At 32.2% G+C, this 24,698-nt stretch overlaps 2 protein-coding genes across 4 annotated transcripts in view; one reads left to right on the plus strand and one right to left on the minus strand.

Annotated features, from left to right (window-relative positions):
- lov (BTB/POZ domain-containing jim lovell protein) overlaps positions 1-11,453 on the minus strand; it is a 39,648-nt gene extending 28,195 nt beyond the window's left edge. The window contains exon 1 of one of the 3 annotated variants that reach the window (XM_076531432.1): positions 10,830-11,453. The gene's annotated coding sequence lies outside the window, so the exon portion shown is untranslated. The other 2 variants (XM_076531430.1, XM_076531433.1) reach the window with 2 other exon arrangements.
- LOC143264405 (uncharacterized) overlaps positions 1-24,698 on the plus strand; it is a 58,532-nt gene that overhangs the window by 20,394 nt on the left and 13,440 nt on the right. The gene's annotated exons all lie outside the window — the stretch shown is intronic.

The following is a 24,698-nucleotide window of genomic DNA, read 5'->3' on the forward strand; positions in this document are numbered from 1 at the left end:
AGAAATGCTACAAAAATTAAAATTAGTCACAATATTCTTTAATTTGATAGAGTATGAGATCAGAAAATAAAGATTTGAAGCTTTTTTACTATAATTTTTTGGCGATGCAAAAGATATAGAAATGGGGGATTAGATACAACTTAAGGGTTAATTCATACTGATAATTACAAAAATTGAAATTCATCACAGTATTTTTAATTTGATTGTATAGAAGCTAAGAAAATATAGATTTTGAGTGTTCTTCTGCAATATTTTTGTGTGAAAATAAGAAATATAGAAATGGAGGCTTGGATACCACTTAAGGGTTAATTCGTACTTGATAATAATTATAAAAATATTATAAAAATTGAAATTCATCACAGTATTTTTAATTTGATTGTATACAAGCTAAGATCATATAGATTTTGAGTGTTCTTCTGTAATATTTTTGTATCAAAATAAGAAATATAGAAACGGAGGCTTGGATACCACTTAAGGGTTAGTTCGTACTTGATAATAATTATAGAAATATTATAAAAATTGAAATTCATCACAGTATTTTTAATTTAATTGTATACAATCTAAGAAAATACAGATTTGGAGTATTCTTCTGCAATATTTTTGTGTGAAGATAAGAAATATAGAAATGAAGGCGTGGATACCACTTAAGAGTTAGTTCGTACTTGATAATAATTATAGAAATATTATAAAAGTTGAAAGTCGTCACTGTATTTTTAATTCCATAGTAAAAATAAGGATTCACAGTCTTCCTGCGATATTTTTGTGTTGATATGAAGAACATATGTGGATATTAGAGTCTCCATACTACTCAATGGTTAATTTCTCCTCAATAAAAATTTGAAAAATATCAGAAAAATTGTAATAAATCACTGCATTTCTAATTTAATAGCATGCAAGTTTAAGAAATATTTTGGAGTATTTCTGCAAAATTTTTGCGCAGATACAAGAAATATAAAAATGGAGGCTTGGTCATAGGTTAATTGTAGAAATAATACAAAAATTAAAATCTATCGGAGTATTTTTACTTTGATAGAAGATAAAAAGTATGTAGACTTGAAATGTTCTTTACTGATATTTTTGCGTATATGAATACAAGAAGTATAAAAATGGAGGCTCGGGTACCACTTAAGGGTTGATTCGTACTTAATAAAAATTATAGAAATGATGCAAAAATTCAAGTTCATCATACTTTTAATGTGTTAGCGTAAAAGATGAAAAAATAATGATTTTAGCTGTTATTTGCCACATTTTAATTCATACTTGATAATAATTACAGGAATAATACAAAAATTGAAATACTTCAATGTATTTTCAATTTGACAGTATACAAGTTTAAGAAATATAAATTTGGAGTGTTTAACGATATCTTTGCAAAGGTAAGTGAACTATCATATTATTTAGGGGTTAATTTGTACCCAATAAAAATTGTAGAAAAATTGAAAATAGCCTGATCAGAATTTTATTCTTAACTATTTTTACCATATATATAAGGTTACAAATCAAATATAGAAATAGGTACCGTTCTACCATTAATTTACATCCACAAAAATCTGAAAACACTTACAATTTTGATTTCAAAAGTGCAAAAGTTTGAAAAAATAGATATCTAAAGGATTTTAATAATATTTTTGCAAGAACATAACAAATATAGAATTAAGTACTTAGATATCATACAAAAATTAACTCGAATCATTGTTTCTAAACGCCTGTCACGAAAATTTGATAAAAATTGATAATACCGCGATAGATCACTGTGCTTTTATTTTGAAAGATCTTTACTGCAATATTTTTGCATGGCTATAAAAAAATACGGAAATGGGAACTAAGACACTATTTAGGAATCAATTCGTGCAATTATAGTTCACGTTTACACTTAATAATTTATTGTAACTTGATTTTTGAAAGTTTGGGGGGCAATAGAACAAAAATTCGAAACGTCTCGTGATATTTTTTCAATAAAACGCAAATTACAAAGATATCTAGTTCAAGAGTTTGTCCTGAATTGACAATTTGATGAAGTCTTGAAAGATCCTGATATGTCACTGCGTTTGATAAACTCGCACGTGCTCGGAAAAAAGTACTTTACGTAATCATTTTTTCAGCCATTTTTAATCTATCATTATATAATGATTATAAAATCGAAGAAGATATAATAATTTTTTTACGGGTAAACTTTGTTAGGGGTATGCAGAAGGTATTGTCATTCATATATTAATAACAAATAATAACGTGAGATATTTTAGTAAATATTTGTAACATATCCTGATTTATTATGTAAATCTTCGTGAATTTAAATAAAAAATTGTACGATACAGTTTCTCTTTTTCTACTGACATGTTTTTTTCCAATTTTAGTGGCTTTTCATTTAGTTTGCATGAAATAATACATAAAAACAAGAAACTTTTGCAACAACTATAGAATACATATCAATTAAATAATTTTATAAGAAGAATAATTATAATTATTAAGTTATTAATTCATTGATTATTGCAGCTCATCTTTTGATCACAATAATTTGTTTACAAACTAAATACATAATGAGATTTGTTTATCAATGAAAAAGGATGCAATTCGCAAAATTTATAGAAACAAGAATATTAAACAGTTTTATAATAGTAATAATTGCAATTATTATCTTGTTATCTGTTTAGTTTACAAATAAATGATTGTAATTCAACGTTGGCTTAATCTTTTCATTTAAAATTACTTGTTAATTGATTACTTTATTAATTTTTAGCAGAAGTTACTCTTTAATTGAAACAATTGGTTTGCAAAAAAATGTTTCCTGTTTATTAATGCAAAGTTATCTTTTACAAAATTTGCAGCAAATAAAAAGCTCAAACCAACAGCAACAACAATTATAATTATTTATTCATAAATTCACTGACTGATTCTTTTATAGAGTAAAATCATCTTTTAATCACAACAACTTTTTTATTAACTGACTGATAAAATATTTGTTATTCAACAAAATGGGCCATTTTTTAAAAATGTATAGTAGTATACGAATCTTTTAACAAGCTTACAATAATTACAATTACCGATTTATCAATTAATTAGTTATTTTGTTCGTTCTTGGAACTCAGCTATCTTTAAATGAACCATTTATTTACTAACTACAAAAAGTAAAAAATACGTATTGTTTATTACTAAAAAACTATCATTTACAAAGTATATAGAAAGTATGCAAGCATCTCCAACAATTTTACAATAATAATTGCCGTTATTATTAATTTGTCAATAAATTTGTTGCTTCATTTGTTTTTATAGTACAGCTACTTTTTAATCACAATAATTTATTTTTTAATGAAGTCAATGAGAAAATATTTATTATTTACAAACTGAAGAGACTATATTTCGTCAAATTTACTGAAAATATAGTAAAATTTTAAACGAACTTGCAATAATCATTAGAATTATTGACATGTTAATTCACGGACTATTGTCATCATTTTTTAACCTCAGGTATATATTAATTATAGTAATCAGTATTCCAATTAAAACTTTACAAAACACTTTATCATTTGTAAATTAAGAAAACAAACTTTATAAAAATTATACTAAAATCTAACCATTTGCATACTGTATACAAATTGTATTATACAAGAATCAATTTAATAAAAATGATCATCATTGTCAATTCATCAACACAGCAATACTACTCTATGTGTCCATAGAGCACATCTATCTCCAAATAAAAATTTTCCCTATAATAAAAGCCAAAAAAAAACCATTCAATAGATTAAGAAAAAAGAATTATATATATTTGGACTCAATAATATCAATCAATTAACATAACCAAACAGCCATCATTACTAAAGATTACTCGTAAAGTGTCATAATCCTTTGCATACCCCAAACATAAATCGGTAACGACAGCACCGAAAAACCTCAAAGAAAACTCCGATAACATTCGCACCGATCTTGTCAAAATATAAAATGAAAAAAAAAAAAACGAGCAAAGTCCGTCACTCGTTCCAGCTCTCCGGCGAATCTGTTACCTCGCGTTGACTGAAATCAGGTGTTCCTTCAAAGAAGACACTCGATCGTTTCGTCGTACCGATGCGTACCGCCTAACCGCGTACGTTGCCGGTTCTCCGTCACGTCTTCCGTCAACATGTATCACCGTCGATTCATACACAGTCTTCCAGACACGGCGTTAACCAAAAGACAACACAACACGACACTGGAATCGTTTCCGGAGAATCGGCAGCTTCCTCCGCAGGTTAGGACGTTCCCTGACGCGGGAACTCGCGTCTCTCCCCGAGAGGTGTCGACCGAGCGAAAAAAACAGCGCCGGTGGTTCGGTCGTTGGCGGGAAAACTAAACACAGCCGGTAGACCGCGTGGTTGTTGGCTTGTGTTAGGGGAAGAAAGAGAGAGAGAGAGAGTGAGAGAGAGAACGCGCGGGAGAGAGAATAAGAGAGCGTGGCGCCCCTAAACGATCAGCTGATTCCTCACTTGTTCACACACCGTCTTAAAGCACAAACAAACAAAACACGTTCGGACGCGTTACACCGAGCACCACTTTTTTTCCCGTTTTCGAAACAGGTTACGTTCGAATCTCCCGCGCGAATTATTTATCTCGAATCACCATGGTAACCACTGGGCTCGTACGACGGGTATTGGACAAAAGGATACGTGAACGTGAAATATTCGATCATCCCGGTTGAGAAGATCGGTTAAAATATACGATGAAAACTAACCGTATCGTGTGAGTTGCGTGTGCGGCACAGCGGCGTCGGCGACGGCCGGTGAGTGAATGCGCCGTGACGTTAGGCGCCCCTCCTAAGATCCCCGCCCCTCTCGCTCCTTAAAACCCCTCCCCCCCACACGCCCCGCGTGTGCTGCCCCCACCCCTCGCCTACCCGACGCGGACCCCGTTCCGTGTCTCTCTTTTCCCGGCACGATACACGCGCCTCGCTTACTCGCTCGCGCACTAACTAACGAACCTCCCCTCCCATCTTGCTGCCCACCTAACCCCCCGCCCCTTAGCTGATGTGCTTGCTTTCTCCTCTTCGTCACCTTACCACCCCGCAGGCAAACCTTACCACCACCCCTTGCCGTGTGTCCTGCCGCTCCAACCAACATTCGCAGACCGCCAACTACCCCTTTCCTTCCTTTCCGAAGAGAAATCTACTGTGCCGTGCGAGACGCGCTCCTTCTTGTTGCCCTAACTCGCGTTTCCTTCGGCTTCTCTGTCTTTGGGGGATTCGCTCTATCGTGTCCACCTTGCTGCTCGCGATGTATGGCCTCTGATTCGGAGGATAAGTCGAGGGGATTTGAAAAACGGTTCAATGAGTGATCATATGTTTCTTATTTTCGATATCGGAATTTGTGACGATGATTTTTTTAGCGATGCGTGTGGACATTGTGCTCGATTGGGTTTGTATTTTTTATGTGCATATGGTTGGTGTTACGGTCACGGAGGATTTGCTGGAAATAAGCTTCAGATGTTTTGAATGAAATTACGTTACCGAGAATAATTTTCGTCGGTGAATGAAAACTTATTTATAGGTCCTGACGTTTTTCGTAGGTTTCTCGGAGGGTGTAATATGATGACGAATTACGGAATGACGAGGAATTGTCGGGTAGTTTTAACGGAAGTAGGATTTTCTTTTAAGTAAAGTTTCATTTCGTTTGTTAGTTTTATGCAATTTTCGGAATTCTCAATTATTCAGTACGTTAATTATTTTTGTAAGTTATTCGGGGTAAAATTTAATGTGAATAAATAAATTGCTGATTCATAAATATCTTTTAATTGAAATTGGAGTCGAATGATTGTTTAATATAATGTTTAACCATGGAAATGGAGTATGTGAGTTAGATATTGATATTTTGTTTCGGTTATTTTTTCTAATGGGAGTTATTAGTGCAATACAACGAAAAATTGTTTTTAAACATTATTTAGTATTTACATTCTTAAATTGAAGTACGTAATGTTTTGTACAATGTATACACATTTTTTACATTGAAATTTTTTATTTTCAGTTGAAGTAAGTATCAATCAATTATTTTTGAACATTTGGGAATTTGGGAACTTGTACTTCTATAAATTTTAGAATTTGCTAATTAAAAAATTTGGGCGTCTGAAAATTATTAAATATATATATTTAATCCTCCAAAAATATTTTCAACGCTGTGTTCTAATTATTATAATTTCCACGCATGATTTAAAATTTGAGCATCCATTGCAAGAATTCCGTAATATCACAAAAATAAATAAAATGTTCCAATAATATCCTAACACTTTTGTAATATTGTAATTCAAGTAACAAAATCAGCAAAAATTGCAAGAGAAAGAAAGTTACAGTAAAATATTAATTAATTTTTCATATTATTCGAGTGAAAAATGTCCCGTTAATTGTAAATATTGCTAACTCTGTTTCAATCATATATTATAAGATAATTAATAAGAAATACTACAGCATCTCAATAAATAAGTAATAAACTAGTAGTAACCAGTAAAATACTTCGTAATAAAAAAAATATAATCATATAAATATTGAAGCTTAAGTCAAGAGTATGTTGAACGTGAAGTTCTTGTGTGTTTCACAGCCCATAAAATTTTCTAAAATACAAATTAATTATTTTTTAGCAAAAGTATGTTATAATTGTGTACGATTTATCATTAAACCTGTTTTCGAGTTTTCCAAAGTAATTTATTTTCTTCTTAAGATAATTATTATTTTCTCGTCGAAATACGTGGGTTCGCAATATGGAGCACGTTGAGTGTACGTAATGTGGAACATGTTCCATATTGGGTACATGTTCCTTGTTAATATTACATTCAACTACAAATTATACTTTTACCATTCTAAGCACACTAAAGTGATAATAATGGAGAAAAATGGGTCCAACACATTCACATGTGAGCAACGTGTTCATGCACAGACGAAGAAAAATGAGATCACATAAGACAAATTTGAAAAAAGTGCACGACATTTTTTCACCTATCATTTTGATTTAAATAAATATTCCCTTTTTATAACAAAAATGAAATTTTCTCTGGTTTCTTTACAAATTTCCTTCAATAGGAAATTTCCTGCGTTCAGCACTTTTCACTTTTGTCACATTTTTTATTATAATTTCAAGACATTTAAAACCATTAACGTAAACCTATTTTGCCATTAAGTTCTGTCGAAAAAAGAATTTTTGTTCTTGACAAATTTTAAAACTGTTCCATATTGCACGCTTTTCAAAACGGTATTAATTATTCAAATTTCAGCGAGAAGCACAAAAATCAAAGAAATTTAAGTTGGAGAGAGATGAAATGGAATTCATATTTCAATTTATAAACGTTCCACGTGCTCACAATAGCTTCAGGATAGAATCCTTAGAATTGTTGAGGAATGTTTGATCCTCATCCTCATGATGTCCCTTCCCAAATGCGTCCCATAAGTCTCGAGTATGCTTTCTTGGTAGTTTCTACCAGCACCTCGATTCAACGGGACTATTAGGTACCGAAAGAAGTCTACTCGATTATCTTATCACGAATGAATTCAAATTAAGCTGTGTAAAATTTATAAATTGTCATCCTGTGTCTAGTGTAGAGTGAAGTACTGTTTGGTAAAAAGTGATATTTAATAAATGTTTATTTATTAATAAAGTACTTTATATTTATTAAAACACTGTCTACTGAAGAGTAAAGTTCTGTCTACTTAGTAAAGAGCAAAATTTGTAGTAACTAAAAAAAAATCAACCTTCGATTTTTTGAGGAATTTTTCAACTGTTTAAAATTTAATTTATATTTACTAAGTGTCTGCTGAATTCCCGATAATCTTACAGTTTCTTCTTAATTTATAAACAAACAATGCTGCATTTTTAAAAATACAGAAACCAAGGTAAATTTTATCAGAAAGTAAAATTATTTTACAGTACCAAACGTTTCGAAAGCGACAGACCAAAACAGCAGCGTTTTCTGCAAAGCTAAGAAAACAGCTGGAATCGTTCAAGTTTCAGCTTCACTCTAAATTTTACAAATATTAAAATTTTGGGTAAAACATTAATAAAGAAATAAAAATTTGGTAAAACATTTTAACGTACGACCGTTAATAATAATGAAATGTATTGAATTTCCACGAGGGATTAATTAGGGTTTAAATGGAGTTTGTATTCGGAATTCGTATCGTTGGAAAACTTAGCGATGGTCCATCGCGAAAAAATGTAGGAAAATTCATAGTGAACGGGATGAATGATGGATCGAAGAAGCGGAGACGATAAACACGAAGCAGGTGTCGTAAAGATCGCGAGGATGATGAGAGATGAACGACGAGGAATCAAGACAGCCGACGGAGGTGGCACCATGAGAAGTAAATTCCAAGTTCAGGACCTTTCGAAGGATCTTGGATAGCGATGGGGTACCATAGGTAGGTAGGAACTGTAAATAGTTTCCCCTTCTGCACCGTGTACGAGCGTTCGTGAGGCTGTGTGCGTTTATGTACCGCCGAATACTCTTACGACCCTTGTCGACTTCGCGACCCGATAAACTGCCAGTTTCACCCTTGAAAAGCTACAGTCCTTTTTCGAAGAACAGATTTATACGGTTGGTGAACATGATATCGTCCGTTTGATAGAAAAGTCAACTTTTTGCTGAAGAAAATTATTATGTACGTTGCAGTTTAAACTGTACGTAAACCGTGCATTGTTACATTCGTTCCGGGAAGAAAATAAGGACCTTTGTGTCTCGATACGATTTTGTTTCGTGATACGTTGAATAATGAGGCTTGTGGAGACTTTTGTTACGGAACAGTTATGTTCTTGTTCAGAACTTTTATATTCACACTTATTCATTTAATTATACTTATATTTTATACTGACATTTAACACTTAATGCGCCAAGTGTGCTTCTTAAGCACCCCCGAAAAAATTCCACACTTGAATAATTTATGTAAATATTGTAAAAAAATTGTATTACTTCTTAGGTGATTAAAAATCTTTGGTATTATTATTTATACGTCATTGTTAAAGTTAAAAATTTACAAGTCGAAATATGATGAGAATAGGAGTTGCGATATTTACAATTAAAAGTCGGAGCGTTATTTGTATGCAGCGGTGTAATTAATATATTTCCAGCGCAATGTAATTCAACATATTTGCAATGCAATGTGTGGAGAAATAGTTCTGTGAAGTTTCATGAAATTTCGATCATTTTGAAAAGGTAGGAACGCACATGAAAATGTTGCATTTTCAATATTAGCGATATCTGCATCTCCATGTAAGGAAAGAAGGCTAATAGTGGTACGATTTTTGTAACGATAGGCAATATTTCTTGAGTTTTAAGGGTTGCTGATTAAATTGTTTAATTTTAATTCATAGACAGTAAAGTTTAACTTCAATTGCGAAACAGACTTAATTTTGTTTGATTAAAATTAGAGCTGCGTCTTTAAATACAAGAGTTTTTGTATAATAAAAGAATAGAGTAGAATTTTAAAAATGAAAATAATGTAAAATGTATGAAGATATTTAAATTGCCTTGATGGTAAGAAAGGGTTGAAAGAGTATTATTTTGCGACATCGTTCTTGTTAAAGAGGGGTGCTTATAATTTTGTTTTGGTTAAAAATATCAATTTACTTTTAGAGTTAACGTTTGCAAGTAATATATGGAATTTAGATATTTTGTTATAAAATGTCAATTTCCAAAGAATTAAATTTCCAACTACGGTGAATGATTAAATCAATCAACTTAAATCGTAACATATAATTGAACATTTTTTAATTACAAGTATTAATCGTTAGAAGTATCTCAAAATTTATTCTGTTTTAAATACGTCCCTCTAACTAACCTTGCGACGATTTGAATGCGTAATGAAACTTCGTTTTGTAAAAATTAATTTTTAAATAAAAGCTGACTTACATTTTTTATAGAATTATTTAGAATTCAACAAACTATGAATAGCTTATAGAATTACTCAGAATTCAACAAATTATGAATAGCTTATAGAATTATTCAAAATTTAACAAATAATGAATAGCTTATAGAATTATTCAAAATTTAACAAACTATGAGATATTATAATAATTATTATTATTGCAATAATTTTATATAGATTTTAATTAGTAATTATTTGGTTATACTGATTTTACCCTACGCTATACCCGATCGAATTTATGGAAGACAACAATAAAATTTTCAAAAGAATAATGTCAATTTTTATAAATTATAATCGAAAAATATAACGTAGCACAAAATTAAAAAAAGTAATAATGAAGTTCAAAATTATATCCGAATTATTTATTCATTTGTATACTGTTCTTATTGAGCATTTTAATAAAATCCTCAGAAAATTAAAAACGTATACAAAGCACCAATTTTCCCGTCCACGTGCGAATATACGAGAAACAGTAAGTTTTTGGAAAAACTAATTATGAAGTCAATTTTAGCGAAGAAACTTTTCTCGAATGAAGAATGAAAACACAATAAAAGTATAACGTTTTACCGCGTTTAAAGAAATACCAAAAAAATCCTAATAAAACAAAAAAAATACCAGGTGTCATTTACTTTAAACACCAATAATTTTCACAGCAATAAATTATTTATGAAAATGATCTGATAGAAGCTTGCATAGTTTCAGAATCTCTTACAGTCACTAAACCTTTCATACTTTCTACTTTCAACATCAATGAAATAATTTACAGACATCAATCACAGAATCAGCAAAATTAATTCTCAAAAAGAAGGTAAGCGTTCACCGAAACACGAATCACCGCCGTGTCATAGAACGCGTGTCCGACAAGTTGGCGTACGAGCCTGACGCGGCTGCCATCTTAGAATGACGAATAAAACATAGAAAACGCAGCACAAAATATCAACGTTCACAATCAACGTACCCTCGTGAATGCGTATCACCAGCGCGAAATCGCGCTCCTCGAAAGGTGTCACAAGAACACGGTCTTCAGCAACGCTCACCATCGCTCGTCCTGGAGCACGTGTAACTGCACGAGGTCGCATCGTAGATCCGTCGAATGATAATTCCTCGAACCACAATCATGATCACGATAAAATATATAGAAGGTTAATGAAGGAAAGTCTGAGGGTTCCACACACGATCCACGTGGTTGTCAACAGCTGTTACACGCACGTATCACGTCACACGGGGTCGACGTGGTCCCGGCAAGGGAAGACTTCTCGGCGGAAGTAAGCTCGATCCGGATGCGGAATCGACTGACAGCACCCCGGGGACGTTTTATCACAGCCGGTTTGACGCGTGGTCGAAACGCGTGGAATTCCGCAGGTGGTGGACGCGTCTCGTCGACTGTCGACCTTCCGGTTCGGTGTGGGTGTACCGGGTGAACAGGTGTGGGTGCACTGGGTTGAACAGGTGTGCGCGACACGTAGGTACACTGGGTCTTTCTGTACACATACAGGTACACGGTCGAGTGACGACGGGCGGCCTGGCTCTTAGAGCAGTCGCGTTGTGACTGCCTCTTCGGACTTGCCACTGAAAGTGGAGAACGAGGCGAAGAGTCCCACCTCCTTGTGCCACCTCCAACCGGGTGGGTACCAGCCCATCGGACCCTCCTCTTCTTCTCTCTTTTATTCTATTCAACCGTTTGCTACACGCCGTCCTTCCGCCGGCCTGCCTCGAACACGTTTCTACGTGTCTTTTCACCGGGAACGACCCCTAACTGCCCGATTTTCATTGCAACCCCTTCGCTGTGACGTGGAACTACACTGCGTTGGAACGCGGGATTCCTTTGAATACGGACACTTAGACTCGATCATTCTTAGATTATCAGGGTTTTGTATCTCAGAATTACTGAGTTGCTTTCGAATTTTTTAATTTCGAAATTTTCGAATTTAGTAAGTTTTACATTCTTGGATCTTTCAATTACTAAAGTTACAATTTATTAAATTTACAAATCTTCAAGTTCTTAAGTGTTTTAATTTGTAAATCTTCAAATTTTTAAAAGTTTACAAGTGTGCAAATTTTTGAATATATGAATGTCTATTTTTATGCTTTTAGGTGTCTATATCTTGAAATTCTCAAGTTTAAAAATTTCAAATTTGTAGATTTCTAATGTTTAAATCTCAAGGTTTTTGTATTTCTTATATTTCTGGATTCACAAATTTCTATCTACTCATATCACTAGATCTACGCATTCCTATGTACCGAAAATTATAGACGTTATATCCCGAAATTACTATATTCGTACATTCTTAAATTTCTATACTGCCATATCCCTGGATCTAGAAATTCCTGTGTATAGAAATTTCTAAATGTCAAATCCGTAAATTGCCATATTAGTAGATCCCCAAATTGCAAAATTTACCAATTCTCAGATTTCCATATCTATAGATCCACAAATTCCAATGTTACAAAATTTATAAGTTTCCAAATTCCTATATTTCTATATCCTTAAATTCAAAGATCCTCAAATCCCAAAGTTCGAAAATATTGTGGAATTTCATAAAAGAAAGAAAATTGTATTTTTTAAATTTCACAATGATAATTTCACAATGAGGTAAAATAAAAAGTTTATTTGTAAGGGATGAAAGTTAACAGCTAGTGCCATCCTGAATTAATTAAGAACCTAATGTAATTGATTAATAATATTTGTAAGGATAGAGTTAAACGTTAAAATGGATACATTTTAAATTCTTTCTTGCAAAGATCACCAATGATTGATATTTTCTTGATCCATGCATTCGACGTGAATTCAATCTTTGCGTTTGGTGCACTTCTTCCTTGAATAATTCTTCATAAATGAAGCACTCGGACCTCTTCGTCTAAATCTACTTTCTCATTTATCATCTATTTTTGATATTATATCTCTTTTTCTATGAAAAAGAATTTGGTTTGTACCGGATGACATTTAATTGAATGGTACAATATCAAAAGAACTTGAGGGCAATGTACGATCTGGAACACAAATTGTAAAACTAGTACTACTTATTTACAGGGAAAAGTACCAAACTAGGATTATTTATTAACATCGTACGAATTACAGACATTTTACATGATATGATAAAATCACTTAGTTATCTGAAAAATAAGAAATCGGTTCAAAAAAATAATTTGCCACACTGAATATCGATGTACGTTCAACACCTCAGAATTTCAGTAACATTTAAATAAAAGCAGATAAAAGTAACAATGAAATGAATAATATAATTTTAAAGTATATAGAAGTATAACATTTATATATTCATTTATGTAAAACAAGATCAAGTGAGACAGGATAAAATAAATCGTGGAAGATATAAAAATTAATTTTTTAATACATTGTTTCAATTTTCTGTTTTACATCATTAATTCTATGTTATTTGCTATTTTATATGATTAACGTAATTTTAACGGTATTTAGAATCATTTAATGCATTCATGTTTTAATTATTTATAATCGTTGCCGGTAAATGGCACTTTGAACGTGAACCTTGACTTCGGCATCTCTAAGCGGCCATTTTAAAGTAAAAAAGAAAAACATTGTGTATCAAACATTGGACTACTGTTGAAGACAGATTTTATAATAGCTTTTAATATAAAATTTAAAAAATGTCACACAGTTTATAGCAACGTAATAAATAAACAAATACAACTACTTATTCATTCAAGTACTAATAACTATTAATTATAATAATTATATTTATTATTTAAATATAATTACATGTGAAGGCGGATGAATTTATTTTCCAAACAAATCCTAAAGCTCAAAACAAGTCATTTTTAAGTACATATGGCGGGAGATTTGAACTGCTATATTTAAACTAGAGTATAAAGCTAGAATTTAATCTACAAGTTTTTCGTTTGTTACGTCAGTCAAAGCTATCTAATTATTACATAACTATTAAAATGAATGAAAAACCTTGAACTATTAGATATATTTTGAATCGATCGATTTGCAATTATACAAATTACAATTGGTACCAAATTACAAAATTCGGTTTTTCTACAAATACGATTTAGGTTTGTCACATTTGAACTATAACGTGCGTCTATCTCATAAGCCAAGAGGTTAACAAAAAAATTTAGGTATAAAAATCCATATATCTACATCACTAAAAACCTGTCATATAATCTTCTAAAAATCTATTAAACTCGAAATTGTAAATTTAGGTAAAGCTACATTTTCTGTCGACAATTATCCACATAGGCGATTAAATGAACCATGGTTTTACTACCTAGGGGTCCTACGCTACCCACGGAAAACCCTATGGCCTAAATATCGTTACGTTTCTGAGGAAGTACACCTGCTCGGCAACCTGTACCTTTACTGACCCTCACGCAGGACAACATAGTCCTCGAAGGATTTGTAATCGAGGCTCCGAGGATTTTCCTTGATGCCTGAATGAATCCGTTCTGTTGTCAAGGGGTTGCTTCGACTATGCGACATAATACGACGATTCTTTTAGAGAGTGTGTAGTTATGGTCTTAGGGTGAAGAAAGTCGGGATCCTCTTTTGTTTGGGGTCGTTCGAGGCGCGTTTCTATACGAGGGTCGATATTGTCGGCACTTGGAATCTGCGAGCTGATTGAGGTTCATCAGTTTACTGGAACTTGTTTATATTGGGGATAATTATCCGTTTGTTGGATTGTTTTATATTGATTGGTTTAATGTTAACATTGAGGGAGCCTCTGTACAGAGATACATCTGAATATGCAAAATAAATAATAATGCACATATAAATGTGTATAAATATATAAAAATAAATATATAAGAAAAAACTAACGTTTACATATATCTATAAATATAAATAAATTTAAATAAACATATGCAAATAAATATTGACACATGCTTATGAAAATATATAAATAAATATATTAACATTTATGGATATCTGTATAAATATAAGTAATCTACATAAACAAATGCAAACAAATAAATAATAGTCAATAATTATATAAATATAAATTAAATAATCAACGTCATAAAATATATAAAATTAAACCAGTAATGTAAACTTTGATAAAGATTACTTGTTATCCAGCAGTCAACGGTTTTGATCATTCATAAATTATTGTAAGAAAGTAATTTTAATACTATGGTAATTTTATGAAAAGAGCTATGATAATGAATTATAAGGAATATGCAAATGATTAATAAATGTATGAAGAACGTCAGATATTGAAATATTCATGTAAAAATATGACATAACTAATGACGGGAAATAACCTAAAACTAAATATAGTTTGTTCAACAAAATGGTACTTCCATGATAGAATATCTTCGACGACACACGATACTCTACAATTATAGAAAATTCGCCGAATAAATTATGATTACATTTCGGTAAATTTTAATAAAATGAACTCTATATAGCATAACCTACTTCGAGATGCAGTTCAATAGTTTCTGGAATTTTAGGAAATTCTAGTCATAAGTTAAAACGTTGTTGAATTAGCTCAAAAGTAAACCTACCGAAGTGTCACTCTCCGATTTTTCTGAAATTTGGATATGTTATAATCCATGGAAAATTAGGGGACACGTATTTTTTTTTATCTGCGGTAAAACATATTTAGGATATGAAACAACCCCCCAAAGTGTGAGGGTAAAATGGAAAAATTGCGATATCTTTGAGATCAATGGAGTAATTTAAATGATTTTTGGTATGAAAGTATCTTTCGATAGAAGACAAAAATTGGCCTAGGTATGTTGGAAGGGGAGTGAAAATTAGGGGGTGAAGTACCCCTAAAGTGACCAATTTCTTGGTGCACAAAAATCAGTTTTGATCTGATCGAAATAAAATCTAGTAAATCTTCAAGAGGAAAGTTAATTAGGGAACACGTATTTTTTTTTTTTTTACATAAATATTTGGGGTGCAAACAACTCCTAAATTACCGCGCTCGTTTGGCACTATGCATGAGCGTAGTACTGATAAGTGCGTATGACAAATATTAGTCACTTTATGAACATTTAACAATCAGTTACGAATAAATATAATTTCTAAATTTAAAGAACGATTGTGAATGTAATAAATATTTGAAATAAAGTTTGATACATTTTAGGTTAAACGAAGAACAAGTTAAGAAGTGGACGCCATTGTTGCGCAAGTCACGGCCGACCACAGATAAGATTAACTCTTCAAAAATATCAATTTTTAGTGTTATTTAATAATTATGAATTGTTATTATCGCGATAATACACAGGTTTAAAAAGAAGGTAGAGAATAAGAAAATGGTAAACATTGAAAAAGTTTTTAGATATCAAAAAGTTTTGTTCGACGTTTCTCTTCAAATTCAAGGACGCCATGGGTCATCGGATTAAATAGCTACTACTAAAAAACTGTTCTTAGAAAGCATTCGAAAGTTTATATCGACCTCCCTCCTTAATTTTAGAGATCCCATCGCCATTATGGAATATTAATTCCACTCTAACATTTTAGAAATATTTATTTTATATAATTGTTAAATTTTAATTTAACGTTGATTACATCAAGTGTACTGCGACCGTCATACTTTTCTTATAATTTCAGACTTATTTCATACTTATTATGAATAAACTTATACTTCCGCATAGAGTAATATATTTCTTTTTACCTTCTTGTAATTTAATGGTGTATAGGTTTAACGACAATAAGAACAAAAAGAAAATCGGAGTACGATTGTATCCCAACCAGGACGTATTGTCGGTGTATAAACTCGGTATTATGAAGGATAGTATACCTAAACTAGGGCTTGATGTGATAATTAACTCTCGAAGGGTGCAACTGGGGCAGCTGTAACCCAACCTTCGTATTCTTCACAAAATTATTTACACGGTTACATACTCAGATTTTTAAATAATGAACATTTACAATATCTAAGAAAATCGCTTTATTCTATTCAAAGTTGTCATTAACTACCTGTACCCATAATGGGTATCATGGTACCTAACGCTAATTTCAATACATAAAATACAAAAATATTCATACTATATTTAATAGCCGCTTAAGGTAATTGAGACCCTTGTATGAAAATTATACATCTAAAATTATTGTTAGTATAATGTTTAACATTAATATTTGCGACGGTACATAAAAATTGTTTCATTTAAATAAATATAGCATAAAAATATTTAAATGCATGTCATTTTCCTAGGTAATTTTTACATTATTTTTCATCTCTCTATATTTGCAAAATTTCAAATAAATTGTTTTGTGTTTAGTTCATTGCTTATGTTGCTTTTTGACTGAATCTGTGTGATGGATTCGTGTGAAAATTTTAGTGTCAGTCAGGAGTTAAACGGACATATAAAACAGACACGCGAATTTCTCATAATAGGTTAAAATCATGTGGACATAAAGGGTGTCAAAGGGGTGAATGTGTAATTGCACTTGTCCGGCTGCCATCTTCTCAGCTCCCAGCGGTATATTGTAACATGTGCAGGACACGGAACGGTTAATACATGTATAAACAGTTTTTTGAATTGCAAAGTGATCTTAAGTTAACTGCGTTTGTCGAATATAGCCGTTGATCCAAAACTTTATTTCGAAGCGATTGACATTAAGGAATTACTCACTTTTTTAGCAAAATAAAAATGTAATTCTTTCTCGCTTTACTTCAGTTTTCCGTAAAAATAACAGAATTTGCCCTACGTTCGATGTGTGTACTTATCATTGGTTTTATTTATGCATACAAGGAGAAATGTTCAAAAGTATATTCCGTAGTTAATTGGTTTAGGTGCTGCTTAAAATTCGTCTTTCAAAATGCTTGAGAACAACATTAATTGTACACAACATTCATTGGGTACAACCAACATTTTGTACTCTGTGCGGGCTTGGTTAAAATTTCATTATATTTCAAAATACTGTAGGGGTGATTACCAACATTTCCAATGACCAATCCATACAACTGATTATCGACAAGTCTGTCAATCGCAAGATTTAGTTACGTACAAGAAATGTGAAAGGGAAACATCGATATCAGTCGACCAATTTCGGCAGAAAATAAGAACAACATATTTAAATAAATCCATTGTATCATATATAAAACAGACAATAATATTAATTAATAATAGGAAAATGATTATTTGAATTGAAATTTATTAAGCTACTCAAATAGGAAGTTTTAAGGTTGCCATTTTCCAACAGCAAAAATATTTTCGAACACAAGGAGTTAACCGGTAGCTGGCCGCTAGTGTTACAGAACGTAACGGAAGCTGCAATGGTGTTCATACACGGTGTCAATATGAGGGTACGAGGATGAGGAACATAGATTACGAGTTATCCACGAGGAAGTATCCTGGTGTCCCTGCAAGGGTCTCGGCAGTGCAGCCTGGTACCGGTACACCCCCTAAAACGAGTCACAGGCTCCGAGTCACCCCCTGCCAGCAGGGTTGCTGCCACTCTAGCTACCCCGTTGTCCCTCCAAGCCCCGTAATCACCCCTGGTTGCCCCACTACCCGCGAAAGAAGTGGTCCCAGTAGTTCTCAGTCGGCCTGTTGCCGCGCATACGCCTTCTATATAACGTGTACAGGTATATATACCGGGGGTGGCTGGTGGGGGCGGTTGGTGCCGAGCACGCGTCACGAGGCGCTAGAAAAGCGAAGGTGCCCACGGATGTATTTTTTAATTATTGATTTTAATGACGAGGGGAGCCGCTGCCAACGCCATCTTGGATGCTGGGCGGAGTAAGAAGTGTCTCTCCTCCTTCTCCTCGTTCCTCCTCGCTTCTCTGCCACTCTTTCCATCTTTATTCACCTTTCGTCCGGTATTCTCCGACGCGAACGGCCAAACTCTTTCCTCTTTCGTTCTTTCGGTCCGCGCGCGTTTACTCGCGAGCCACCCCACTTCCTTCCTTCTTCTGTCTTTTCATTCTTTCTCCTTCTCCATCCACCTTCTTCTTTCCTTCCCACCCCCCTGGAGCCACCCCCTCCTCCGCCCGTCAGGTTACCCCCGCGTCAGCTACCCTTCCTCTTTTTCTTCTCGACTAATGCCGAGAGATAGACAGATGATGATTAAGAAAGCGCCGCTACGTGTGAGGACAACGCCGCGACGCTCTATCCAACCCAACCCCTCGCGACGTCAACTGTACCCCCCGACCGTCCCCCTTCCGTCCCCCACACCCCGCTTACACCGACGGAGCGTTCGCAACCACCCCCTACCATCGTTCCGTCGAGTTTTCTTCTCGATTTTCCTACGCTTCCTTCGTCCGCCTCCTTCTCTTGGCCGTGTTCCTTTATTTTTTTCTACCTCGTCGCTTGATTTCCCTTCTAATTCCTTCTTTCCTTTTTCTCATCTTCCTAGCGTCTTTTTCGAGGGGGATGTTTCTTGCGGTTGCACGTTCCGAGGAGGTCGATGACTTTTGATGACGATTTTTGAACTATCTGCATATCTTTTACTGTTTTTATGGATGTTGTTTGTCGGGGTGGACTGTGGATGTTTACGTATTTATGGTGTTTAGAAATTTGTACGTGTGAGGACTTACATGATGTAATAGCTGAGGATTATGATTCATAGTTTATATTTGTTTTGTATTATGGCGTGATTTTAGGGTTGTTTTGTATGATTATGCTAGTTGGGTTTGTTTTGGATGACTTATGTTAATTTTGTGTGCTCAGATGATTAATGTTTATTTCGTATGATTATATGATTTATGTCAATTTTGTGAGCTTCACGATTTATGTTTATTTTGCAGGTTTCGAAATATGATAAATAAACATTGATAATTTAGTAACAAATGTTCAATTTTAAAATTACCTTCATGGCATATGTTAATTATATGCAATTTTGTTATATCAAAAACGTAAAGTTTAATAAATTGATTTGTTTATTAGATGATGCAAATATTCAAAGTACATTTTGCATTTATAAGTTACTTTTACAAATTTATCATTGAAAATAGACGTTTAAAAAAATAATTTACATAAAAATTATGCTGAACAGCCATACATTTCTATGAATTATTGTAGCAAACTTTTAAATAATTTTCAATTTTTGTGAATAATTTCCATAAAATATTAATTAATTAATATATATTATTAAATAAATTATCCACATTCAAGTAGACGAGATTGCATAATAATTACATTAAAAATTCACGTATTATTCATCAATTTAACCTTACATAAATAATGTAGAACATGTTGAGAAATTAAACTAAAAAGTTACACGTTTTAAAAATTCAATAATGAATATTTAAGTTTAACAGAAAATAACGTGCATTAAATTAATTTCTTTAACACCAATAAGGTTTAATTCAGATTTTCTACACGACAGAAAATGTATTTTAACTTTCCTGCCAAAATCGAATAACGAATATTTAAATTAAAAAAATACGCATCGAAATAATTTATTACCAGCAGGGTTCAGTCTTGATTTCATGATAGAAGAATTTTAATTTTCCCGCCAAATTCCATAACTAATATTTAAATTTAACAAAAATAATACACAACAAAATAATTTATTACCAATAAGGCTTAGTCTTGATTTCATGATTGCAAAAGAATTTTAATTTTCCTTCCAAAGTATAAATATTTAAATTAAACAAAAAATAATACGCAAAAAAATAATCTATCACTAATAAGGCTCAGTCTTGATTTCATGATTGCAAAAGAATTTTAATTTTCCTTCCAAAGTCTAAAAATTTTAATTTAACAAAAAATAACAAACAGCAAAATAATTCACCATAAGGTTGAGTCTTAACTTCAAGTCAGAAAAGAATTTGTTTTCCCGCCAAAATCCAATGACGAATTTTGCCATAAAACAAACGTTAAAATAATTTGTTCAGCAATAAGGCTCGGGCCTGTGACAAGTACAGTTATTTTTTATTATACATAGACACATATCCTTTACTTTCTCCAACCGCCATAAAACGACTGACTAATCCAGGTATTTTCATGTTTTTGTAACGAATCCGACTAAAATTGTCATGTTACCGTGTCACAATAAGCGTATGACTCAGGTAAACTCAATAAAACTGACGTTCTAACAATGCCGCTACGGTGAAATATTTTTCTGGAAACAAGGAGCGTCACCAATTATGCTTTCCTCAAAATTGCGGTGATTCTTTTCTGTTTGCACAGGTATGTGCCTACCTGCGCCTACACCTGACCACACAACCTCCTCGTGTTCAACATACGATCTCCTTGAAATGGTACTATTGGAAAGGTGCTTGCAATCAACCCGAGGATCATAAATTAGTCTTTTCGAAAATCCTTGCAGCTTTTACGGGGGTTTAATTACACGGAGGTAGCACGGGATTATTCAAGGACGTAAACGATGACCCATCGAATGCCTGAATTGTTTGAATGTTTATTGCTGAAGATAATGTGATTCAGGCTTTGAAACTTTAGTTGGGTTACAATATTAGGTACGGTTGACTCTTTGTAATTAGTCTGGGGATGTTTATTAGAAAACGAGCGAAGGAATAATAAATCATGTTTAATTGTTTCGAATAGTTTAAAAAATCTGTGTTTTTTAATATTTTGGTAATGTGAAGCAACGTGTGAAAAAATAGAAAAAATGGACAAGTAAATAGTTGAGGAATTAATTAGTTTGAAGTTGAGGATAAGTCTCATCATGTCGATAGCTAAAATTTAAAACAATCTGAAATTTTATTAACTATTTAATCTAATTAAGGTCGAATTACTGACGAATGTAATGTATAAATATTTTAAACAGATCTTTATTTATTATTTTATGTAATTTTATGTAAATGTTTGCAGACAGGGTGGCACTGCTGATTCTAATAACTTTTTAATAGCTTGTGAGGGTCACAATCCTGAATAGTGTTGTTAAGGTTTTAAAAAATGATCGATTTAACGTAACCCTATGTTCCCTTCTTATCGAATCTAACTTTATCCTCCATCAAAATCTTGACAATAATATTTAGAATAATGATCCTAACAGTATATGAAAAAATTATGAGTAATATCGCGAAGGTTTTAAAAAATTATTGATCTAACCTGATCTTACCTTAGCATAACCTAAATAAATCTAACTTAATTTACTTTCAATCTTTTAAAATACTACTTAAGTTGGTATTTTAACAATATTCTAGAAAATTATGAGTATTATTGCGAAGTATTACAGAAATGATCTAACCAATTTAACTCACATTTAACATAACCTAAAATAGCCTGACTTAACCTCAAACTAAAACCCTTGCAACGTTATTCGCAGTAGCAATTTTTACGACATATCAAAAAATTATTAATTTAACCTAATCGTTGCTTAAACTTTCTGATTTCACAAGAGATAAATTAGAATTAAATACTTTATATTAAATGCAAATACCGTTTACAAAGTTATGTAATAATATGTGTATATTTTTTAAATATTAACGTTTAAATATAGTATATATAATAATAACATATGCTATAAAAAATAAAAAATAGAAAAACACAATCTATTGCATTTATACTAATTTTGATCATTGAAAAAATTAAACACAGAATTAAATTTATGAGTGCACAATAAAAAAGTTAAAAAGTAATTAACGAAATAAAATAAGTATTCGAAAGAATATAAATATTTTTTAACAGAACATAATATTTATGCAATTAAGTATTAATATGATATAATTATAATTCTTGTATACATAATAAAATTCCATGTTTCAATGACTCGAGCTATTATGTGCAATTTACCCTACATAGTTTAATAATTTAAACTAATAAGATATAAAATGGTAAAAAAATATATGAAGAAAGTTGTTCGTCAGAAGTGGCACGGTTTAACTTTAGAAGATATAAAATGTTCCGTGGGTACTGTGAAACTAGTGCGAGACGCTTCAGTAAATCTAGATCAACGGTGAAAGAGCGAAAGAAAAAAAACCGAACGGAATAAATCGAAAGCACCAATCAATATATTATCGATCCTTTGGTTTTTCCTTCATTGAGTCGTATTATATTCATAATACTACTTTCAATTAGAAATCATGGGACAATTACTCAACTAAACAGGATATTAACTTTAAATCGAATCTAAATTATCTCTCTCGTTGAAGATAAAGAAAAGTAACTTGATAGGATGTATGAGGTCCATTTATATTTTTTGAGAATAAAAATAATACTATTAAAGTGACTTTTATAGTATTTTTAAGGTCATCACACCTTTTGAAGCGAAACTTTTGTGGAATATGTCGCGAAAATTTTATGGTCATCAGATATGAGAGGTATGAAATGTCAAACAAATTGTGGAACTTTGAAATTTCCAAATGCATTTCCCAATTTCAAAGTTTGTATCTATAAATTCTCAAATTTGATAATTTGTAATTTTCAAACTTCCAAAAATAAAATATTATTGTCTGTTTTATATATGATACTATGGATTTATATAAATAATATGTTGTTCTTACTTTCTGTCGAAATTGGTCGACTGGTACCGATGTTTCCCTTTCAAATTTCTTGTACGTAACTAAATCTTGCGATTGACAGACTTGTCGAAAATCAGTTGTGTGGATTGGTCATTGGAAATGTTGGTAATCACCCCTACAGTATTTTGAAATATAATGAAATTTTAACCAAGCCCGCACAGAGTACAAAATGTTGTATGTTGTACCCAATGAATATTGTGTACGATTAATGTTATACTCAAGCATTTTGAAAGACGAAGTTTAAGCAACACCTAAACCAATTAACTACGGAATATACTTTTGAACATTTCTCCTTGTATGCATAAATAAAACCAATGATAAGTACACACATCGAACGTAGGGCAAATTCTGTTATTTTTACGGAAAACTGAAGTAAAACGAGAAAGAATTACATTTTTATTTTGCTAAAAAAGTGAGTAATTCCTTAATGTCAATCGCTTCGAAATAAAGTTTTGGATCAACGGCTATATTCGACAAACGCAGTTAACTTAAGATCACTTTGTAATTCAAAAAACTGTTTATACATGTATTAACCGTTCCGTGTCCTGCACATGTTACAATATACCGCTGGGAGCTGAGAAGATGGCAGCCGGACAAGTGCAATTACACATTCACCCCTTTGACACCCTTTATGTCCACACGATTTTAACCTATTATGAGAAATTCGCGTGTCTATTTTATATGTCCGTTTAACTCCTGACTGACACTAAAATTTTCACACGAATCCATCACACAGATTCAGTCAAAAAGCAACATAAGCAATGAACTAAACACAAAAAAATTTATTTGAAATTTTGCAAATATAGAGATGAAAAATAATGTAAAAATTACCTAGGAAAATGACATGCATTTAAATATTTTTATGCTATATTTATTTAAATGAAACAATTTTTATGTACCGTCGCAAATATTAATGTTAAACATTATACTAACAATAATTTTAGATGTATAATTTTCATACAAGGGTCTCAATTACCTGAACCGGCTATTAAATATAGTATGAATATTTTTGTATTTTATGTATTGAAATTAGCGTTAGGTACCATGATACCCATTATGGGTACAGGTAGTTAATGACAACTTTGAATAGAATAAAGCGATTTTCTTAGGTATTGTAAATGCTTATTATTTAAAAATCTGAGTATGTAACCGTGTAAATAATTTTGTGAAGAATACGAAGGTTGGGTTACAGTTGACCCGGTTGCACCCTTCGACAGTTAATTATCACATCAAGCCCTAGTTTAGGTATACTATCCTTCATAATACCGAGTTTATACACCGACAATACGTTCTGGTTGGGGTAATCTAAATACTTTTAGATTTTTTATACTTTTATTTGCTGAAATTTATATATTTTTAGGTAGAATGATACTCATTGTGAGTTCAGATACACGGTGAAAAATTTGAATAGAGTTTGAAAATCTGAGTGCATAACAATGTTAATAATTATAAAATTGATAATT

This window comes from Megachile rotundata, chromosome 4 (assembly GCF_050947335.1).
Source record: "Megachile rotundata isolate GNS110a chromosome 4, iyMegRotu1, whole genome shotgun sequence".
NCBI classification, from domain to species: Eukaryota; Metazoa; Arthropoda; class Insecta; order Hymenoptera; family Megachilidae; genus Megachile; species Megachile rotundata.